Source organism: Polypterus senegalus, chromosome 14 (genome assembly GCF_016835505.1).
Source record: "Polypterus senegalus isolate Bchr_013 chromosome 14, ASM1683550v1, whole genome shotgun sequence".
NCBI lineage: Eukaryota > Metazoa > Chordata > Cladistia > Polypteriformes > Polypteridae > Polypterus > Polypterus senegalus.
Genome location: NC_053167.1, coordinates 54053246 through 54074935, shown reverse-complemented (window position 1 = coordinate 54074935; position 21690 = coordinate 54053246). Strand labels below are relative to the sequence as shown.

The following is a 21690-nucleotide window of genomic DNA, read 5'->3' as shown; positions in this document are numbered from 1 at the left end:
ATTTATATATATATATATATATATATATATATATATATATATATAAAAAAAAAGAAAAAGTCAGGGACTGTGAGAAGAAATATGTATTATTTTACAGCATACAAAGTGTAATCTTAGTGTTTCAGAAACTTTCAGTAATGTGACTGCACTAGCTATAAAACCACGAGATGGGATAGCAAAAGTTTGAAATGGCTGGCTATGAATAAAGACCTACATTCAAATACACGTCAAGACTTAGCAACGATCTTTTAATAAAATTTACAATTTATTGCAATTGTAACACTATTTAGACTTTTATTGGTTTTTGATTGTTATTACACTGTAGCATGTGAATATGATGTGCACTTTTCAGGCTTAAATCTGCACAGAGAAACTTGAAACTACATTTCTGCTTTAGAATATAAAGTAATAATTCATTTCATGTACAGTAATCCCTCATCGATCGCGGGGGTTGCGTTCCACACCCCCTTCGTCAGGCGCAGAGAATGTCAGAGAGAGAGAGAAAAGCAAACAATCAAGCACCGCGCGGGAAGCATATCTTATATCATTGAGGAGTTTTAGTTAATATGTAATACATGCTCTGATTGGGTAGCTTCTAAGCCATCCGCCAATAGCGTCCCTTGTATGAAATCAACTGGGCAAACAAACTGAGGAAGCATGTACCATAAATTAAAAGACCCATTGTCCGCAGAAATCCGCTAACCAGCGAAAAATCCGTGATATATATTTAGATATGCTTACATTTAAAATCCACGATAGAGTGAAGCCACGAAAGTCAAAGCGCGATGTAGCGAGGGATTACTGTAATTGTGCCTTTTAAGATATTTAAGAACACACTACAAGATAAAACCATAAACTTCATAACTGAAGACCATAGCAATACTGTAAATAAATATTCTTACATAACTAAATTCAATTTTCTCCATAAAACTGTATGCATGTGTTTTTAACCAATGGACTCAGTGTGGTGGGGAACAGTTTAACAATGCTTGACCAAATATCATAATGTTTTATATTTAGGGCTTTATAAAATTCCTAACATTCCTAAGATTTCCTAACATACAATACAGTAATAAGAAGACCACTTGCTGTTACTGAACTGATAATTATACTTCTATTAACATGAATTAACATGAATCTATACTAATAAAAGGCAAAGCCCTCACTCACTCACTCACTCACTCACTAATTCTCCAACTTCTGTTAAATCATGTTACGTTATTTTTAAAATGTTCCCTTTTCTTTTTCATAACTTCTACTTCTCCACTGCGATACACGGGTATATATATAAATGTATATCTATAGCCCGATCTACAATACATACTTTAGCATAAACAAGCGGTGGCGCAATTGTAGAGTCTTCGCCTCTAACGCTGACATTCGAGGTTCGATTCCCGAGACGGGATGTACTGACTATGTACGCGCGCTTCCCGATTCATTTTACCTTCCCATCTCCTTGGTTTGGGACGTATGAAAAAATATTAGGTTAACGCAGAATCATGTTACGTTATTTTTAAAATTTTCCCTTTCTTAGCACAAGCACAGCTGAGAAGCTTCGATGCATGTACTCCATAACGCGTTAAAAAATAACGCATTTAATCACACTTTCAATTCCAAGCAAGCGGAACTTTTGTCAATGCATGATTTCCTGGTACATCCATTACACTGATGCACACATCACAGCTACAAAAATGTTAGAGTCGGAATAAAGCGCGTTCCTACGACTGATCATTTCGACTACCCGAAGCCTTGATAAAAGCATGGTTTTGTGCACACTGAAAAGCAAGCAAAATTAGATGCATTACAGAAAGCGGACTTTGTGGCTCTTACTGGGGATCATTGGACTTCCGTGACCGTTAGTAATTCTAAATACATCTAATTACAAAATGTTCAATGATCACACTGTTTTAGCCTAATATACAAAATAATTTTGGCTAATGTTACTCAGAGTTTAAAGAGTAAGCTGGTCAAATTACCTTTTATGTTTCTGACTTATTTTTTAAGAAGAAAAACTGCACTTTATGGTGAAATTTTGGTTATTATTATTTAAAGACAATACTATTCTGAAAATGTACTTAAAGTACTTAAACTACCACTTTATTTTTAAGTCTGCCCAATTTTAACCAGGGATGATATTTTTGTTTCTGTTTTGAATTCAAATACAGTTTAAAAGCTTTTTTCAGAAATTAAAACAGCTTCAGTTTACAATATTCATGTCCATGTCTATTATTTGATTCTGTAAGCCCACTAAAACCTTTTAAATAAAAAAAAAACATTTGCGATTTGGGGCAAATTTACGTGTCGATTACATACGATTAATCAAGATTAATTCTTACACAGCCTCTAATTAATTGGATTAATTTTTTTAATCGAGTTCCACCCCTAATATATTTATATGTAGATATATATATGTAGATTTGTATATATGTGTATATACAGTATATATGTAGATATGTATATGTTGTATGTATATATGTGTGTGTGTATATATACAGTATGTATATATATGTATGAGTGTATATGTATATAAATATAACTGTATATATATATGTGTATAGATGTGTATATATATATATATATATATATATATATATATATATGTGTGTGCAACACTCATGACAATACAAAACAATTACATTGTCAATCATGTTACGTTATTATTAAAATGTTTCCTTTTCTTTTTACTTCTCGCTGCCAATCGCAGCTATTTTGCTATATATATATATATATATATATATATATATATATATATATATATATATATATATATAAATAAATAGATATGACAACAACACTCATATCAATGACAAAACAATTACATTAACAATCATCTTACGTTATTTTTAAAATGTTTGCTTTTCTTTTTCATAACTTCTTTAACACACTACTTCTCCGCTGCGAAGCGAGGGTATTCTGCTAGTCTAAAATATATTGGAAGTTGACGTTTTGAAACCATTTGAGATCTTTTGTTTTTTTTTTAAAGGACATTGCAATTATAGTGGTACTGGCTAATAGTTTAACAGCATGTTGTTCCCAGGTGCTTCAAAAGGTGATTCAAAGCATTTCCTTTTGTCATCTTTCATGCATACTTGAAAACTGATTACAATGCAGAAATAATGGAAGTAGAAAAGGACACTGGTTAGTACTGATGTGTTGTAATCCCAAATGCAGCCATAATGTGTGTTAAGTTTGCATGTTCTCTGCTATCAAAGTGTTTTTTTCCCTATTTCCAAAAGGACATGCATATAGTGCCAGTTATATGAGAGCTTACACATTAAGGTTAAGTCAAACAGCATGCCATGATGGCACCTTCACTTTTCTCTGCTTGCATAACAGTTTAATTTATATCTACAAGATGTAGAAGGGACCTGTAATTGCTTTGTGCGCAAAGTTATGATGAAAGGCGGCAAAAAATAGGTGTGAAATTAAGAAGCTGACAAGGTTGAAATGAATATTTTCAGTCAGGCAACATTAAATCAACTGTTTTCACTAACCTATTTTCTATTTTTTACTGCACTGAAATAATTTTCATTAACATATGAAGCAATTAAACTATATTACATTTTTACACCAAACTAATCATTTCTGAAGTAAACAATTTGAACCTTCATATTTTGGACTTATAATAAAAATGGCACCCGGAAAAGTTGCCCCCTGGTAATTTTCACCCCCAAACATTTCGCCACCACTATATTTTGACCCTGGTATTTATGTACATATCTATAATTGCAATTAAAAATTTAACAGACTTTAACAAACATTGAAAATAAAATACGTTCACTCAGGTTGTGTTCATATACGATCACAGATCAACGTGTTCCACTGAAAATAGTATGCATGATTGCATCCATAAAAGGTGAGTATTGTACATAAAATTAAATCCGTGTTATGTGATATAGTACTGTACAATTGTACCGGATTTTTCACTTTTTTTTTTGCCAGCACTATGGCTGTTCCAAGACGTGTGTTTATGGTTTTCGCCGCCTGGTTACCGGTGGTGCGTGGCCATGTTGAACAACCATCAACACCACTGAAAGTGTTATTTTTGCATCATGATTAAACCTAAAATCAACTTTATTATTGCACAATTTCAATATTTCACAACTACTTGCCAGGAATCTAAAGAATGTTGCTATTTCTGCTAGAATCAATGGAATAGCCCAAAATTTTGAAAATCGTAATGTAATTGATTACCTTTAAGGCATCGCATACAATTTTGAGTTCTAATCGATAATTTTATAAACAGAATTTTTTTGTGAACATTAAAATTACAAAGATATTAATTTGGTACATAATTGTATTTCACAAAGTTTTTTGCAACAGCATGTGATATTAATTTTTTTGTAAAATCGTTTGGATTCATTTAATCGGAATAAAAATCATTACAGAGCGTTTCATTTAAGTGATGCACTATTGCTAACTTTATCATTTTGCTACAAAAATGTTTAAATTGAGAAAGTCAGTTTTAAACACTGAGAACGATTATTTTATTTTTTTCTAGAAACTTCCAACACTCAAAATATCTGGGTGTGGGTATTAGAAATTACTGATACAGTGGAACCTCGGTTCACGAACGTCCCGGTTCACGTACAACTCGGTTCACGACCAAAAAGATCGCCAAACTTTTGCCTCGGTTCACAACCACACACTCGGTATACGAACAAGCCAGGTTCCCTTGCCTGCCTGCAAGCTGAGCTGAAAGAGAGAGAGAAAGAGAGAGAGAGAGGGCGAGCGAGCGTGCCTGCGAGGGAGGTGGAGGAGGAGATTGCTTCACATGTTTGCTGAACAAGCCAGTTTCCCTTGCGCCCTCAGTTGAGAGAGAGAGAGAAGGCGAGCGAGCACGTGCCTGCTGGGAAGGGGAAGGAGGAGATTGCTGCACGTGTTTGCCTGCCTATCTGTAGGCTGTAGTGCAAGCGAAAACATCCCCCTCCCCCCACAGGCAGCCTGAGAGAGAAAGAGAGCTGCCATGCTTTTTCATTTAAGTAAAGCCGCTCCTTGTTCATTGTTTTCAATAAGACGTGCACTCTCTTTGTGCTCTACAGTATTTCGTGTGCTTTTGCAGTTAACTATGGCTTCTAAGCAAGTGGAGAGTTGTCAGAAGAAAGTTTTGAAGAAAATTGAAATCGAAGTAAAGAAAGAAATTACAAAAGGTGGAAAAAATGTTTACCAGTTTACTCATTTACCAATCGGAGAACCCTCGTGCTTTCAAGCAGCATAATGTAAACAAAGCCAGACTGCCAGTAATGTGGAGGGTCACAAGAACGTTCTTTTTGGAATGGCTGCATGAGGCTTTCACTCCCACCAGCTAAACCGCTAAAAGCACCAGAAACCCAAGAAATCACAAGAGAGAAAACACCTGAAGGAAAACACTTCATGCCAGAACTCGTTTCATGCAAGGTTAGTTTTCTTGGTGGTTTTGTATTACGGATTTTTCAAAAGTTATTTTTTAGTTCATAATGCGATTTGTTGCAATGTTATTTTTCTCTTTTTCAAATGTTCGCTTTTTCCTTGTGCTTAAAACTCATGAAAGGTTTACAGATGGAGTTTTTCATAGCCGATTAGGTGCGATGTTACATTTCTCTTTTCAAATGTTCGCTTTTTCCTTGTGCTTAAAACTATTTAAAATTGTTTACATGGAGGACTTCATCGTGTGATTTGTTGCAATGTTACTTTTTGGTTGCTTGCGAGTTGGTTTTTAAATGAAGTTCGGATTTGTGCGATGTTTTTTTCTGCTGTGCTTAAAACTCATTTTAAAAACATTGTTTACAGCGATCAGGCTTTAGGTTTAATAGCGTGATCTCCTGCAATCTCGCTTTCTTGTTTGCTTGTGAGTTGGTTTTTGCAAGCGCTTTGGAATTTTTTTTCTGCTGTGCTTAAAAGTCATTTTAAAAAAAATGCTGCGCGAGCACGTGCTACAGAGAGATTAGAGAGCCAGGCAGCTGACAGGGAAGGGATTGGGGGGACGGATAGGTGTGTGTGTGTTTGTGCGCTCGCGCTACACCGAGAGAGAGCGCGTGAGCGAGCCAGCTCCTGTAGCTGATCAGGGAGCCTGGGTGTTTTGTGTCAGTGTTATTCAATGTTTTTACATTAGTTTACTATTACACTGTGGATTCTATGGTGTAATTAACTATATTTGTGCTTAATCTGTACATATTTTTACATATTTACATACAGTTTGTACGGTCTGGAACGGATTAATTGTATTTACATATAATCCTATGGGGGAAACTGCTTCGGTTCACGACCAACTCGGTTTACGACCAAAGTTCTGGAACGAATTATGGTCGTGAACCGAGGTTCCACTGTATGGGGAAGAAATATCATGGAGGCGAAATATAGTGGGGGTGAAATGTCCGTAAGTAAATAAAGCATTCTTTGGTGTGCACAAACACACATGCATCAACAAAAGTCAAAGCACTGAGCAAATAACAATGCAGAGATGCATTTAATCAAAATTTCAAAGAATGAATGGAAAGTACATAAATCCTTAATAATGTTGTATGTACAACTCTGCAGGGATTAGGACACTTCACCTAGTTGTCACTTCCAACATGATCAAAGCATTAGGAATGGGCTTAGATCTCTACAAATGTACATCACATAGGTGTTGTTGGGGTTTGGGCATAACAGCAACAGTTAAGCCCCCCGTCTCCTCCAACAAAAACCCTTGAGAAAAACTGCGATAATAAAAAATAAGCTGAAAATTGCATACCATGTGCAGTATGTTTCTATTGGCTACTTACAGATACATTCAGACTACAATTACTATTACAGTTTCAGTTCTGAAACTTTTTCTATATCTGATTTTTTTTTCTTGTTCAAATTAATTTTGAAAGTCATTGAAATTAAAGGAATACAGTTACTTGGTGCTAGAGTCGAAACCTATTTTCCAGAACACAACATAATCATTTAGGTCACCAGGCTATTTAACCACACTAGCACTAAACTTGTTGAAAATTAGCAACTGAATGACTCAAATTTAGGGCTATGTTTGCAAAGAAACCAGATTGTATTAATACTTTAAATAAAAACACTACATACAGTCATATGAAAAAGTTTGAGAACCCCTCTCAGCCTGCATAATAATTTACTCTACTTTCAACAAAAAAGATAACAGTGGGTCTTTCATTTCCTAGGAACATCTGATTACTGGGGTGTTTTCTGAACAAAGATTTTTAATGAAGCAGTATACAGTTGTATGAAATTAAATCAAATGTGAAAAACTGGCTGTGCAAAAATTTGGGTACCCTTGTAATTTTGCTGATTTGAATGCAAGTAACTGCTCAATACTGATTACTTGCAACACCAAATTGGTTGAGCTAGCTTCTTAAGCCTTGAACTTTATATACAGGTTTGTCCAATCAGGAGAAAAGGTATTTAAGGTGGTCAGTTGCAAGTTGTGCTTCCCTTTGACTCTCCTGTGAAGAGTGACAGCATGGGATCCTCAAAGCTACTCTCAAAAGATATGAAAAAAAGATTAAAAGATTGTTCAGTAGCATGGTTGAAGGGAAGGCTACAAAAATTATCTCAGAGGTGTAAACTGTTAGTTTCAACTGTAAGGAAGGTAATCAGGAAATGTAAGGCCACAGGCACAGTTACTGTTAAACCGAGGTGTAGCAGGCCAAGAAAAATACAGGAGTGGCATATGCGCAGAATTGTGAGAATGGTTACTGACAACCCACAGATCACCTCCAAAGACCTGCAAGAACATCTTGCTGCAGATGGTGTATCTGTACATCATTCTACAATTCAGCACAATTTGCACAAAGAACATCTGTCTGGCAGGGTGATGAGAAAGAAGCATCTTCTGCACTCAGGCCACAAACAGAGTTGATTGTTGTATGCAAATGTTAATTTAGATAAGCCAGATTCATTTGGGAACAAAGTGCTTTGGACTGATGAGACAATAATTGAGTTATTTGGTCATAACAAAAAGCGCTTTGCATGGTGGAAGAACAACACCATATTCCAAGAAAAACACCTGCTACCTACTGTCAAATTTGGTGGAGGTTCCATTATGCTATGGAGCTGTGTGGATAGTTCACGGACTGGGTCTCTTGTTAAAGTTGAGGGTCAGATGAATTCAACCCAATATCAAAAAATTCTTCAGGATAATGTTCAAGCATCGGTCACAAAGTTGAAGTTACACAGGGGCTGGAGATTCCAACAAGACAATGACCCAAAACACAGTTCGAAATCTACAAAGGCATTCATGCAGAGGGAGAGGTACAATGTTCTGGAATGGCCCTCACAGTCCCCTGACTTGAATATCATCGAAAATCTATGGGATGATTAGAAGCACGCTGTCCACGCTCGGCAGCCATCAAATTTAACTGAACTGGAGAGATTTTGTATGGAAGAATGGTCAGAAATACCTCCATCCAGAAATCAGACACTCATCAAAGGCTATAGGAGGCGTCTACAGGCTGTTATATTTGCAAAAGGAGGCTCAACTAAGTATTGATGTAATATCTCTGTTGGGGTGCCCACATTTAGGCACCTGTCTAATTTTGTTATGATGCATACTTTCTGTTAATCCAATAAAGTTAATGTCACTGCTGAAACACTACTGTTTCCATAAGGCATTTCATATAGAAGTTGCTACACTTTGAAAGCTCAGCCAATGATAAAGAAAAATCCAAAGAATTAAGAGGGGTTCCCAAACTTTTTCATATGACTGTACATGTATACAACATGTAGATCATTAAAGATTATCGTTTTTTTAGATTTGCAATTCCAAACTATATTTCCTATTAAGAGGTTTCTAAAGAATAAGCTTTTTTTTTTGCTGTGAAAGCAAACGCAATGTATGTGTAAAACATTATATCTTTTAATAAAGTATATAAATTCAACATAGTCAAAACATGCATGTTAAAAACATTTTCCAAAATAACCATAGCATATGACCGTGTAGCTGTAAACTACTTGCTAAATGGATTTAAACACATACACTGAGAGATTAAAGGAAGCAATCTTATCACTAACAAATGATGTTTCACAAGCACCACATATTGGTCATTTTTGCTAATCAAGTAGGTAATGTAGTATCTCTTGCATGAAATTCTATAAGTAGAGGTTGTAGTGCGCATTTTTCATTGCTACACCTGTACCAGAGATCTTCACAATGATAAAAAAAAACAAGGTAAAATTATACAGTAATGTTAGAGTACCAGGTGAGTGGGAGAAAATGTTTACATCAGTTTATTACACAAACATGCAATATCCATGAAATCTTATGTTGAACTAGATAAAGAATTGTTAAAGTTAACAGTAAATTCAAGGACACACCATTAATTCTGTAAGCAAAATTGTCCAAGGAATTTCAAGATGAAGTCTTGGGTAGACAAAACCCAGAGAAGGTTTCAAAGAGATTGGCAAAGCTAGGAACTATCATTACAAGACACTGAGGTCTATCATAACAAAACAGAAAAAAAAACATGGCACAAATAAGACACTCCCCAAGATGTTGCTGCCCTACAAACTGAGCAACCAGACAACAAAGGCAATTGTAAGAGGAACAATCAAAGGGCCAGTTACAATGCAGACAAAGTCGAAGAGGTCTTTGACTAAAACAGGAAAAACTTTACAGTCATGAACAATTCCTCCAGCAATTAACAGATTCTTGGAGAGTGGCTAAAAGGAAGCTACTCATCATATCAATGATAATAGCCTTAAAAAACAAAAAAACTTTCCTTTTCATGGAGGCAAAGAGACAAAACCAGGAATTATACATTATATAGGCTCTCCAAATTTACAGCTGGACCATGGAGGTATATTCATTATTTTACTTTTAAGTCTTATTTTTTGCATCAAAATCAGAAATACTTTTTTTCGCCAGTACTTAATGTATGGGAATTTGATTTGGTATATTTGGAGTTGCTTGCAATGAAACACAAAATCACTTACGAAGTACATAAATAATAGAGAAGTTAAAAAGAAAAACTTCATATAAAGTTACAGAAAACTACAAATATAAAGTAGCTGTGCAAATGATGATGTGTAAGTGAAGAGCGAGTGTGTATGCACATGAACACATATACTGATTCAACTGAATCATCAGTCCATGAACGTATAGATTGTCAAACTGGTTTAGTTAATTTTAACCTTTGTTTATAAGGAGGCAGCAACTGTAGCATAACATGGTCAGAATTACCCAGAGGTGTGCAAGATAAAGCCTGCTATGCAGCTTTTATAGCACAGTAGCAGTGATCCAAAGTCTTCCTGTCCATGCTGGAGCATTTAACAAACTGCTTTTATCTGGGAAGTTCGATGGTTAGATTTGCATTATTAAGGTCACCCATCATTATGATTGGGGAGTTTGCATGACTGTTCTCCAAACTAGTGATGTAATCTGCCAAATGCTGCTACACTTCATTTATATTTGCATCAGCCGGGATGTAAACTCCAACGAGAATTATCGAAGAAAATTCTCAAGGTGAACACAATGGCTTACAGTTAATAGCAAGTAGTTCCAGATTGATGGAGCAGTGCTTTTATAATATGGACACCAACTTTTGTTAATATAGAAGCCGACTCCACTGCCTTTTGATTTGTTGCAATGATCAGGAGCTCTATTTACTTTGTAAAATAGAAACCCTGGCAGTTCTAATGCGGAGTCAGGAACTGATGCATTAAACCATGTTTCCACAAAGAAATATGCTGAAGAGAGAAAATAATCCCTATTTGTTGAGAGAAGATGATTAAATTCTTCTATTTTACTCCTCAGTGACCTGACGTTAAATAAAACAGACCAGGCAGAGGCGCTCAAAAAGCAAGGTGCCTGAACCACATGAGACCTTGCACACTTCTCCACTTCATATGCGAATTACTTGGCTGAGAATCGGAGTTTGCAGTCGAAGGGTTTGTAAGTAGTAAATCTGTAAGTAAGTGTCCTTGATCAGTTGAGGATAAAGTCCAAACCCAATAAGATAGGAGCTGATTTTGTGTGTAATACTCATATTGTTGCAAAAGACAAAGTTAAGACAAAAACAGACACAAAAGCAGTGACCAAACAAACATGCCTGCCTTGATTGATGCCATCATTTACCTCACTGGCCTATTAAAACAAAGGTTGTTTTTACAGCTTTAAGCCTACAAAACAACTGAAGACCATATATTTTCAATAAACTTTGCATTCTCCATTTTTCTTTCCTACATTTTTTTTTTCATTTCTGTCAAGACTTGTCCATATAACAATCCTAAGAGCTATGGCAAACTTTAAGGAAGGTTCTAATATTTGCGTGTGTTAGGTTTGGATCAAATGAAAAGTTCACTATTTATATAAACGTCTCCACTTTCCACTCTTCTAAACTTATCAAATACAGCTGTAATAGGACTGATGAAGAATTATTTGATACATCCAACAGGATACAATATTACCAATCTCAAAGAAGCTTAGGTAAGAGGTCTGATCATCACATCTTATTTACTCTCTGTCAATGCACAATAGATCCTTAAAGGACAATGTTCACATCATGATGACTCCCTTGGCATAAGCAATTTTTGGTCCAAAGCAATTGATTCAAGCATTGTTTGAATGGCATATCACCCATTTACTAAAAACTGTGTAGACAGTACTGAAAAGGATTTTGTAATATATTGCTTTTAATATGTGGTTTTTAAACATTTCATTTGTACCGTGCAGTGACCCCTTGTTGGTCTTTACGGTTACATTTTTGTTGGAGAAGTACTACTCAAAAGAAGAACCATATTGAGAGAGAAAAATTTTATATTTTTCTTCAGGGTCCTGGGAATAAATTGTCTTTGCATAAATGACTAACCTTTCTTAAAGGATATGGCATTACAACAGATGGTTGAAGGAGCATTAAAGTCCAATCCTAGGGATGCATCTGCTTACTCACTTCACATATTACTGCAACAGAATTTAAGATTTGTTGTAACAATCTTATTTGTTCACTGGCAAATTGCCTTATATACAATTGGCCAGTCAGGGCTGGAAAGAAATACAAATATGATATTTATTAAATATTTTAAACTCCTTGATAATGGTAACCATGTAGTGGGTCACTCTTTCAATTAAGTCATTTTATACTAAAGAGCTACATCGGAGCAGGTCAGGGAGCATGCCCTAGTACAGTGTGTTGCTGCATCCACCGCACAACGAAAAAGCTCTGGATCCTGGTTGGCTCCCCCCCCCCCGGCAGATGTGCAGTCCAGTCCCCCAAAGATAACAACAATAAGGATCCCATGAACCAGATTACCCTCAAGGAATCACGCCACATGGCCATAGTGCCATAACTGACACTGCCTCACAATGCAGGTAATGTGCCTCATTTGGAACTCCGTGAGCAACTGCTTATTCGACACAAAGTCAAACCAGCATTAAACAAGGTTTCTCCGAAGAGACACAGTACCAAAAGAGTCCAGTCTTAATTTCAGGTCAATGGATAGCGTCCATGATTCGCAAGTATATAGGAAAACAGGAAGCACAAGTACTAAAGACTTGGACCTTCATCCCTTTTGCGATGATATCAGGAGCGCCACACACCCTTTCCAGCGACCTCATGACCCACCCCATGCTCTCCCAATCTACTGACTTCATAGGAAGAGTTATCAGAGACATAAACGTCGCTGCCAAGGCAAGTAAACCTCTCAACCTGGTTGATGATCTCTCCACAGACAGACACACTACTGATGGCTGTGCCCAAGAGGGCATTAAAGGTCTGGATCTTGGTTTTTATCCAAGACACTCGCAAATCAAGACACTCACAATCCTAGCTGTGTCACTTGAGATCCTCAATCAGAGCCTCCATTGATTCTGAGAAGATCAAAGCATCATGTGTAGCAGCCGCAGGACACCACGACCCTGCCCAACACCCAGTCCTTGCAAGCAATGAACAGAGTAGTAGCAAGAACACACACTCTGATGAACACCAGAATTAACTGGGAAAAACACAGAGGTTCTGCATCTACTCTGCACACCAACCACAGTACCAGTGTACAGGCCAGCCATGATATCTAGAAACGTTAAGGGGAACCCACAAAGTCTCAGGATGTCCCACAGAGCAGCTTGATCAATAGAGTCAAACAATTTATGAAAATCGATAAAGGCAGAAAAGAAACTCTGCCAATATTTGCATTTGACTCTACGAGAACCCTCAGTGCCAGGATGCGGTCAAAGGTAGACTTCTTAGGCACAAAACTAGACTGTTCCGGATGCTGGTAGGTGAGTAATTGAGCTGCATCAGAACACTTATTCATTTATTTATTTCAATAAATCAGTTTCCACCTGTGTTGTTTCTCTGTACTCTTAAAAACACTATTAATACTACAAGTATTAAGGCAGGCTTGTACAAGTCGTATGTCAGCCAGCAAATGTACAGTGTAAAATTAGTAAAACACTTTGGTAAAAATATTTACTAACAAAGAAAATCCATACATTTTTTATGCTTAAGTCACCTGTCAATTTTATGTTGACTGTAAATGTCAGCTTCATTTGTTCATTTACAAAAGCTCACAAGTGAGGTTGCTTACTTACTTATGGATTATCACATGCTGAAAGAACAGATATTACAGCAGCTACACAGTAGTAGATGTCTTCTTTTATCAATGACTGTTTAAAATTGGCAAAACATTAAGTTTTATCCATCAAATAGAAAACAATAAAGACTCAATATTTCAAACCTGTATCTTATTTCTTAAGTCCCTATGGTTCAGAATGCGGAGAATAAAATAGGTTTATGTGAAAAATCAGTTCTTTATTTAAGCCTGTTTCAAGACCTAGTTCTGGATATATGTGCAAACACAAATGACGCCAAAGAACTGAAAAGCTAAAATGTTATATGTGAACATATTGTCAAATAAGCAACAGAGCATAAGAGAAGGTTAAGTTCAATGGTGTATCGGGTAATGAGCAAGAAAGCTAATTTACATTCTGGTATTTTGACACAGCTAGAAAATGAGTCTGGTGAAAAAGCAGTGCAACATTTTAAAAAAATAATACTGTATAGTTGAATTTTAATCATTTTTTACAACACTGCAATAAATGGGACAATTTAGGTAAAATACTACAAAAGATAAACATGTAAGGAAATGACTATTACAGTACCTTTGTATTCAGTTTTGCTTGTTAATGTGTGTACTGATTTTCGTTTAGTTCCTTAAAATAAAATACAAGCCTTGATGGAATAATTTGATAATTTGTTTGGTTTTCTTGGATTGAATTTTAATTCAAAAAAATATTCATAAAGTATTATTTACTGTATGTTGCATTTATTATCATCGAAAATATTTTTTTTTCTCACACGCAGATAAGGAGCCTTGGCTTGAGCTGGGAGAACTTTTTGCCCGAATTAAGCTGCGTCAATTTGGGTGGGGGGATATGGCTAGCAGGCTACTTGTGCTGGTCAATACATTTACAAATCAAAAGACACTGATGGAGAGGTACGAAGAAATTTAAGGTGGCCGGGGATTACAAGTTTTTTTTTAGAAGGCTTCAGGGATTCCAGGGTTATCAAACACCAAGTGAACTTTAAAACATATATATTACTAGCAAAATACCAGGGCTTCGCAGCGGCAAAGTACTGCCTTAAAAGTTTTATTAAGAAGAAAATTAAACCTTTTTAAACTGAGGGAAAATATACCAATAATTATTTGTTAAGGATCTCTTTGTATACCATATTGTGAGTTCAGCCCTCTGGTTGTAATATGACCAAGCTGTGCGCTGAGCTTACTCTTGAGCATGTAACATACAGTTGGCCATGTCAACAGTAATCTTGTTTCAAATCCCACAGCTTGGATTGCTGCTGTCATAATCGGTTTGAGTTTCATGGTTTGTTTCAATTACGACAGTATTTGTAGGACTTGTGTTGAGGAGACATTCGGCATCTGTCAAGCGTTGTAAGTATACAACCGGTTTCATTGATAACTTCACATCCAGCTTTTGAGAGTTTAAACATTCATAAACATTAAAGTGTCCACTACTGAAATCATCACCTGTGAATCTAAGATGTTTAAGAGGCATTGGCTGTTGTCGAAAGATTTAAAATATTTGGCCATTTCGGTACACTTGAAAGCGATAACGGAACAATTCAGCGGCAGCCATCAACTCACATGCAGATCCATAGGTGAAGGGCTTAAGCATTTCACTCTTATAGTGCTCCTGTGTAATATAATTATCTCCTGTACTGTCATCAGTCCACACCATGAACCTGCCCCAGTCATTCAATACATAAGACATAATGTTCCTCTGCATATCAAGAGTGAGCCTGATATGGCCGTGCAATATGTAACAAAGAGAATGGAAAAGGTAGGTGCCATCTCCGGGCATGGAAACCACTCGGTAAGTGACAGTTCTTTGATCGATGGTGATCACCTCGATAGACATGTTAATGGGGGTACGGTTGGAATGATAAAGGAAATGGGTACCTGAACAATGTAAAGTAAGTCTAAAATACCTACACAATAACCAGCGGAGAAGCCGTGGATTAAATAAAAAGGCTGTAGTTATAAGCAGGGAGACGTGAATCCCGAGGCGAAGCAAGGAAGGGAATGTAGAGACTGGAGCGACGGACGGCCTTATATAGGCAGGCAGCCAACAACGTGGGAGGCGTTGGGATGGGGACCCCACGCCGCCTCACGGTGACCGAGCTGCAGGCTATGGACGTATATATGTATGTAAGTAGAATTCAGTTAGTGTTGTGAACCCGCGTACCAAATTTCGTGAAGATGGGACTATAAATAAGAAAGTTCAACATGGCGGACATTGTCGACTGTCATGACCGTCACGCGTAGAATTTCGAAAAGAAACCTGCTTAATTTTGTAAGTAAGCTGTAAGAAATGAGCCTGCCAAATTTAAGACTTCTACCTACACAGGAAGTTGGAGAATTAGTGACGTTGGAAAGTTCAATATGGCGGCCGACAGTGGTGTCATACCACCAAAATAAGTATGTACATCAGTTTTAGTTAGCGCAGGGAAGCCACCTACCAAATTTCATGAAGATGGGGTCAGCCTTCTACCTGCACGGGAAGTTGGAGAATTACTGACGTTGGAAAGTTCAATATGGCGGCCGACAGTGGCGTCATATCATTGAAATAAGTACGTACATCGGTTTCGGTTAGCGCAGGGAAGCCGCCTACCAAATTCCGTGAAGGGGCTGTAAATAAGAAAGTTCAACAGGGCGGATGTTGTCGACCGTTATGACCGTTACATGTAGAATTTCGAAATGAAACCTGCTTAACTTTTGTAAGTAAGCTGTAAGGAATAAGCCTGCCAAATTTCAGCCTTCTACCTACACGGAAAATGAAAAATTAGTGAGTGAGTGAGGGCTTTGCCTTTTATTAGTATACAGTAGATTTTTATATAAATATATATATATATCTATACTAATAAAAGGCAAAGCCCTCACTCACTCACTCATCACTAATTCTCCAACTTCCCGTGTGGGTGGAAGGCTGAAATTTGGCAGGTTCATTCCTTACAGCTTCCATACAAAAGTTGGGCAGGTTTTATATCGAAATTCTACGCGTAATGGTCATAACTGGAAGCTGTTTTTCTCCATTTACTGTAATGGAGATGAGCTTGAACGCCGTGGGCGGAGTTCGTGTGACATCATCACGCCTCCCGTAATCACGCAATACATAGAAAACCAGGAAGACCTCCAAAAGCTGAAGAAAACATGCATTATATAATTGAGAAGGCAGCGAAACAATAAGAAGCGAGCGAATGACATATACAACCATATTCATGAGTTCTGCTACTTCAGAAACAAAGCACGATGTAAACCTACACTTTAAATTAAGTTCATAGACAGGCTGGCGTTTGTAATTTAGTGCCTGCCCATATAAGGCCGTCCGTCAGCAGCAATCCAATAGCAAACTCCCACTAAATATTCACGGGTGAAGGACTGTGTTTATGGAGAGGAAGATGAGATGGTCAGGGTGGTGTTTGACACAAACTCAGCGAAACTGCGAGAGAAAGTTTTAAGTGCCAGGACTAAGGTAACATTAAATACAGCCATGGACATAGCACGACATGGCACCAGCATAGCTGGGAACCTTCGATGCATGTACACCGAGCGGCTCACGTGAACTGACGCGAGTGCACAGATAAAAAGCAACAGTTCCAAAGAGCGCTGAACAAAAACCGAATTACACAATTGAAAAGGCAGCAAAAAATATGAAGCGTCTCATACATACAAGCATATTCATAAATCCAGCTACTGCGGAAACAAAGTACACGTTGGAAAAAGTTAATGTCCCGCTAAAGGAAGACAGTGTAAAAAAAAAACCCGTGCATGCAGTGTGTCAGGTCTCAGATAAAGAAGAAGACGAACTGTTTATTGATGCAGTAAGAAACGAATCGATGAATGAAACCCGTCATCTTTACAACGATTGACAAACACGGAATGTAACTTGAACACAACACATCCTACAAATCCGAACCTGATTGAAAGAAATAATGATAATCAAATCCTTGATGACAGCAACACTCAGTAACACTCACAAAACAAATACTATTGACAGTAATGTTACGTTATTTTTAAAATGTTCCCTTTTCTTTTTCTAGCTTTTTTAACACACTACTTCTCCGCTGCAATACGCGGGTATATATATATCTATACTAATAAAAGGCAAAGCCCTCACTCACTCACTCACTCACTCACTCACTCACTCATCACTAATTCTCCACCTTCCCGTGTAGGTAGAAGGCTGAAATTTGGCAGGCTCATTCCTTACAGCTTACTTACAAAAGTTGGGCAGGTTTCATTTCGAAATTCTACGCCTAATGGTCATAACTGGAAGGTATTTTTCCATTAACTGTAATGGAGTTGAGCTGGAATGACGTGGGGGCAGAGTTGTGTGACATCATCACGCCTCCCACGTAATCACGTGAACTGACTGTCAACGCAGTGCGTAGAAAACCAGGAAGACCTCCAAAAAGCGCTTAAGAAAACATGCATTTTATAATTGAGAAGGCAGCGAAACAATAAGAAGTGAGCGAGTGACATATACTACCATATTCATGAGTGTTGCCAGCTCGGAAAGAAAGCAAGGTGTAAACCTAAACTTAATTTAAAGTTCATAGACAGGCTACCGCTGGCGTTTCACATACCCACAGGTAATGCGGGATACAAGTTTAATGAGATAACGCAGGATATAAACGAGAGTTTTGATCACTTTGTAACTAAGTTAAAATTGTAGGTGAAGGGGTGTGCTTATGCAAATTCCGAGAGACTGTGTTTGTGGGGGATTGACAGTTAAGGCGGGTGGGGAGTCACGTCATCATCTCCCCTCCCACCTCATTTTGCTCTGAGCTGAGCTCCGCGGCTAACGCTGTCTTCCGAAGCAACTTCGTCAGATTGCCACCAAATACTCACAGAACAATCCACAAGTTAATACACACACTGTCTCTAGGGTTTCTACACACTGAATCCTCCAGGCACTACTTACAAAAGGTCACATTGACAATCGTGTTACGTTATTTTTAAAATCTTTCCTTTTCTTAGCACAAGCACAGCTGAGAAGCTTCGATGCATGTGCTCCATAACACGTTAAAAAATAATGCATTTAATCACACTTTGCATTACAAGCAAAGGGGAGCTTTTGTCAATGCATGATTTCCTGGTACACGGATTACATTGATCAGTGCATCACGATTCATTTTACCCTCGCACCACCTTAGTTTGAGAAGAAGTATGAAAAAATATGAGGTTAACCTCTTAACACAGAAAAACAGATCACCAATTCAAGCTTTATGAATAATCGATTCGCCATCAATAATTGTAAATTTGTAAACCTCCTTCCATTTTATAATTTTTCCGCCACTAGCCATGATTAAATGAACGGAAAAAAAGTAAGAGCAAAGCGAGGGTGACTTATTTAGGCAGGCATATATATAACAGCAACACTCATGACAATGTCAATCATGTTACGTTATTATTAAAATGTTTCCTTTTCTTTTTCATTACATCTTTAACACACTACTTCTCCACTGCGAGGCGCGGGTATTTTGAGATATATATATATATATATATATATATATATATATATATATATATATATATATAAATGACCTCCAAAGAGCGCTGAGACTTTTGATATCATGAACGTGTCTGCAAACTGGGGTCTCCTGCCCAGCAAAAGTCGAGCAGCCAGCACGCGCATAGCTGTGCCGGCCTTTGAGACGCTGACTGCGCTTCTGCCTTAAGTCAAAGTGAGCACTTTTAATTTTTTCATCCTCCCCTGCGCTATAGCCCAGACAAGTGCAAACACGGACCCCTTTTCTACACCACGGCAAAATAATATTAAGGCGATTCACACTTTCTTTTGCACGTATACGATTATCAGGTCCTCACCTCGAATTATGAAGACACGCACACGAGTGCAGGACTGACAGTGCCATCACAGCCGATTAATGGCGGGACGCCTCACCAGTCTACACAAGACCCACGCGACTGTCCCCAAAAGGCGATCATAACGCCAGCGAACACATCTCTCTATACTATATAAAAGAAAAGGCAACTTTCCTTTCTTTACACTTTTTTCCTTTTATCCCAAACCAAAGCCTTTCTCTCTTAACACTGCAGAGGACACAAAACTAATTTTCTTTAAATGCCGGTAAGGCACATTACCAGAGGCACAAATCTGAACGTTCACATAGAAAATGTAATTTCAATGTACCTGTACTTCTTAAAACGTTAATGTTTTACTGTTTAATAACTTATAGACTATAATTTATTATTTTCCCCTTGCACTCAGTGACCAAACCTATACATACAAATAGACACACATACAAACATGCACACATGTATATATATATATATATATATATATATATATATATATATATATATATATATACACACACATACATATAATTTGTGTGTGTGTATGTATGTAGTGTGTGTATATATGATGTAGATAGGTATGTATGTATATATATATATATATATATATATATATATATATATATATATATATATATATATGACAGCAGCAATCCAAGCTGTGAGAAAACAGTAAAAGGAGGCGTGTCAGACGTCGTGGTACATTTTCTGATGCAGCTGCCGAAAACAACTTCGTGACGCTGCTGCCAAATACACAAAACAATTACTTTGAAAATCATGTTACATTATTTTTAAAATGTTTCCTTTTCTTTTCATAACTTCTTTAACACATGACATCGCTGTGAAGCGGGTATTTTGCTATATATATCTATACTAATAAAAGGCAAAGCCCTCACTCACTCACTCACTCATCACTAATTCTCCAACTTCCCGTGTGGGTGGAAGGCTGAAATTTGGCAGGTTCATTCCTTACAGCTTCCTTACAAAAGTTGGGCAGGTTTTATATCGAAATTCTACGCGTAATGGTCATAACTGGAAGCAGTTTTTCCATTTACTGTAATGGAGATGAGCTTCAACGCGTGGGGCGGAGTTTCGTGTGACATCATCACGCCACCCACGTAATCACGCACTACATAGAAAACCAGGAAGACCTCAAAAAGCGCTGAAGAAAACATGCATTATATAATTGAGAAGGCAGCTAAACAATAAGAAGCGGCGAGTGACATATACAACCATATTCATGAGTTCTGCTACTGGAAACAAAGCACGATGTAAACCTACACTTTAAATTAAGTTCATAGACAGGCTGCGCTGGCGTTTGTAATTTAGTGCCTGCCCATATAAGGCCGTCCGTCAGCGGCAATCCAATAGCAAACTGCCACTAAATATTCACGCGTGAAGGACTGTGCTTATGGAGAGGAAGATGAGATGGTCAGGGTGGTGTTTGACACAAACTCAGCGAAACTGCGAGAGAAAGTTTTAAGTGCCAGGACTAAGGTAACATTAAATACAGCCATGGACATAGCACGAGATGGCACCAGCACAGCTGGGAACCTTCGATGCATGTACACCGAGTGGCTCACGTGAACTGACGCAGTGCACAGATAAAAAGCAACAGTTCCAAAGAGCGCTGAACAAAACCAATTACACAATTGAAAAGGCAGCAAAAATATGAAGCGTCTGATACATACAAGCATATTCATAAATCCAACTACTGCGGAAACAAAGCACACGTTGGAAAAGTCAATGTCCCGCTAAAGGAAGACAGTGTAAAAACCCGTGCATGCAGTGTGTCAGGTCTCAGATAAAGAAGAAGACGAGCTGTTTATTGATGCAGTAAGAAACGAATCGATGAATGAAACCTGTCATCTTTACAACGATTGACAAACACGGAATGTAACTTGAACACAACACATCCTACAAATACGAACCTGATTGAAAGAAATAATGATAATCAAATCCTTGATGACAGCAACACTCAGTAACACTCACAAAACAAATACTGTATATTGACAGTCATGTTACGCTATTTTTAAAATGTTCCCTTTTCTTTTCTAGCTTTTTAACACACTACTTCTCCGCTGCAATACACGGGTATATATATATGTATATATATATCCCGATCTACATACTCGAATAATGGATACTTTATTCGCCATCAATGATTGTTTTGGTAAAGCCATACTCAGTGTATTCATTAGATGAACGGTAAAAAAGTAAGAGCGAGGGAGGATGACTTATTGAGGCATGCAGGCTGTAGTGCGTCAACTCTATCTGAATTGCGCGATCACATTTGAAAAATATATCTTTTCAAGTTCTATTTAGTCCATATGTGTCAAACTCAAGGGTCGGGCCACATCCGCCCGGCGTAATTATATCCGC

The 21690-nt window shown here is 37.5% G+C and overlaps 1 protein-coding gene across 7 annotated transcripts in view; it reads right to left on the bottom strand.

The window, feature by feature from the left end:
• Positions 1-21690, bottom strand: part of ncoa3 (nuclear receptor coactivator 3) — a 273711-nt gene that overhangs the window by 21912 nt on the left and 230109 nt on the right. The window lies entirely within an intron of this gene.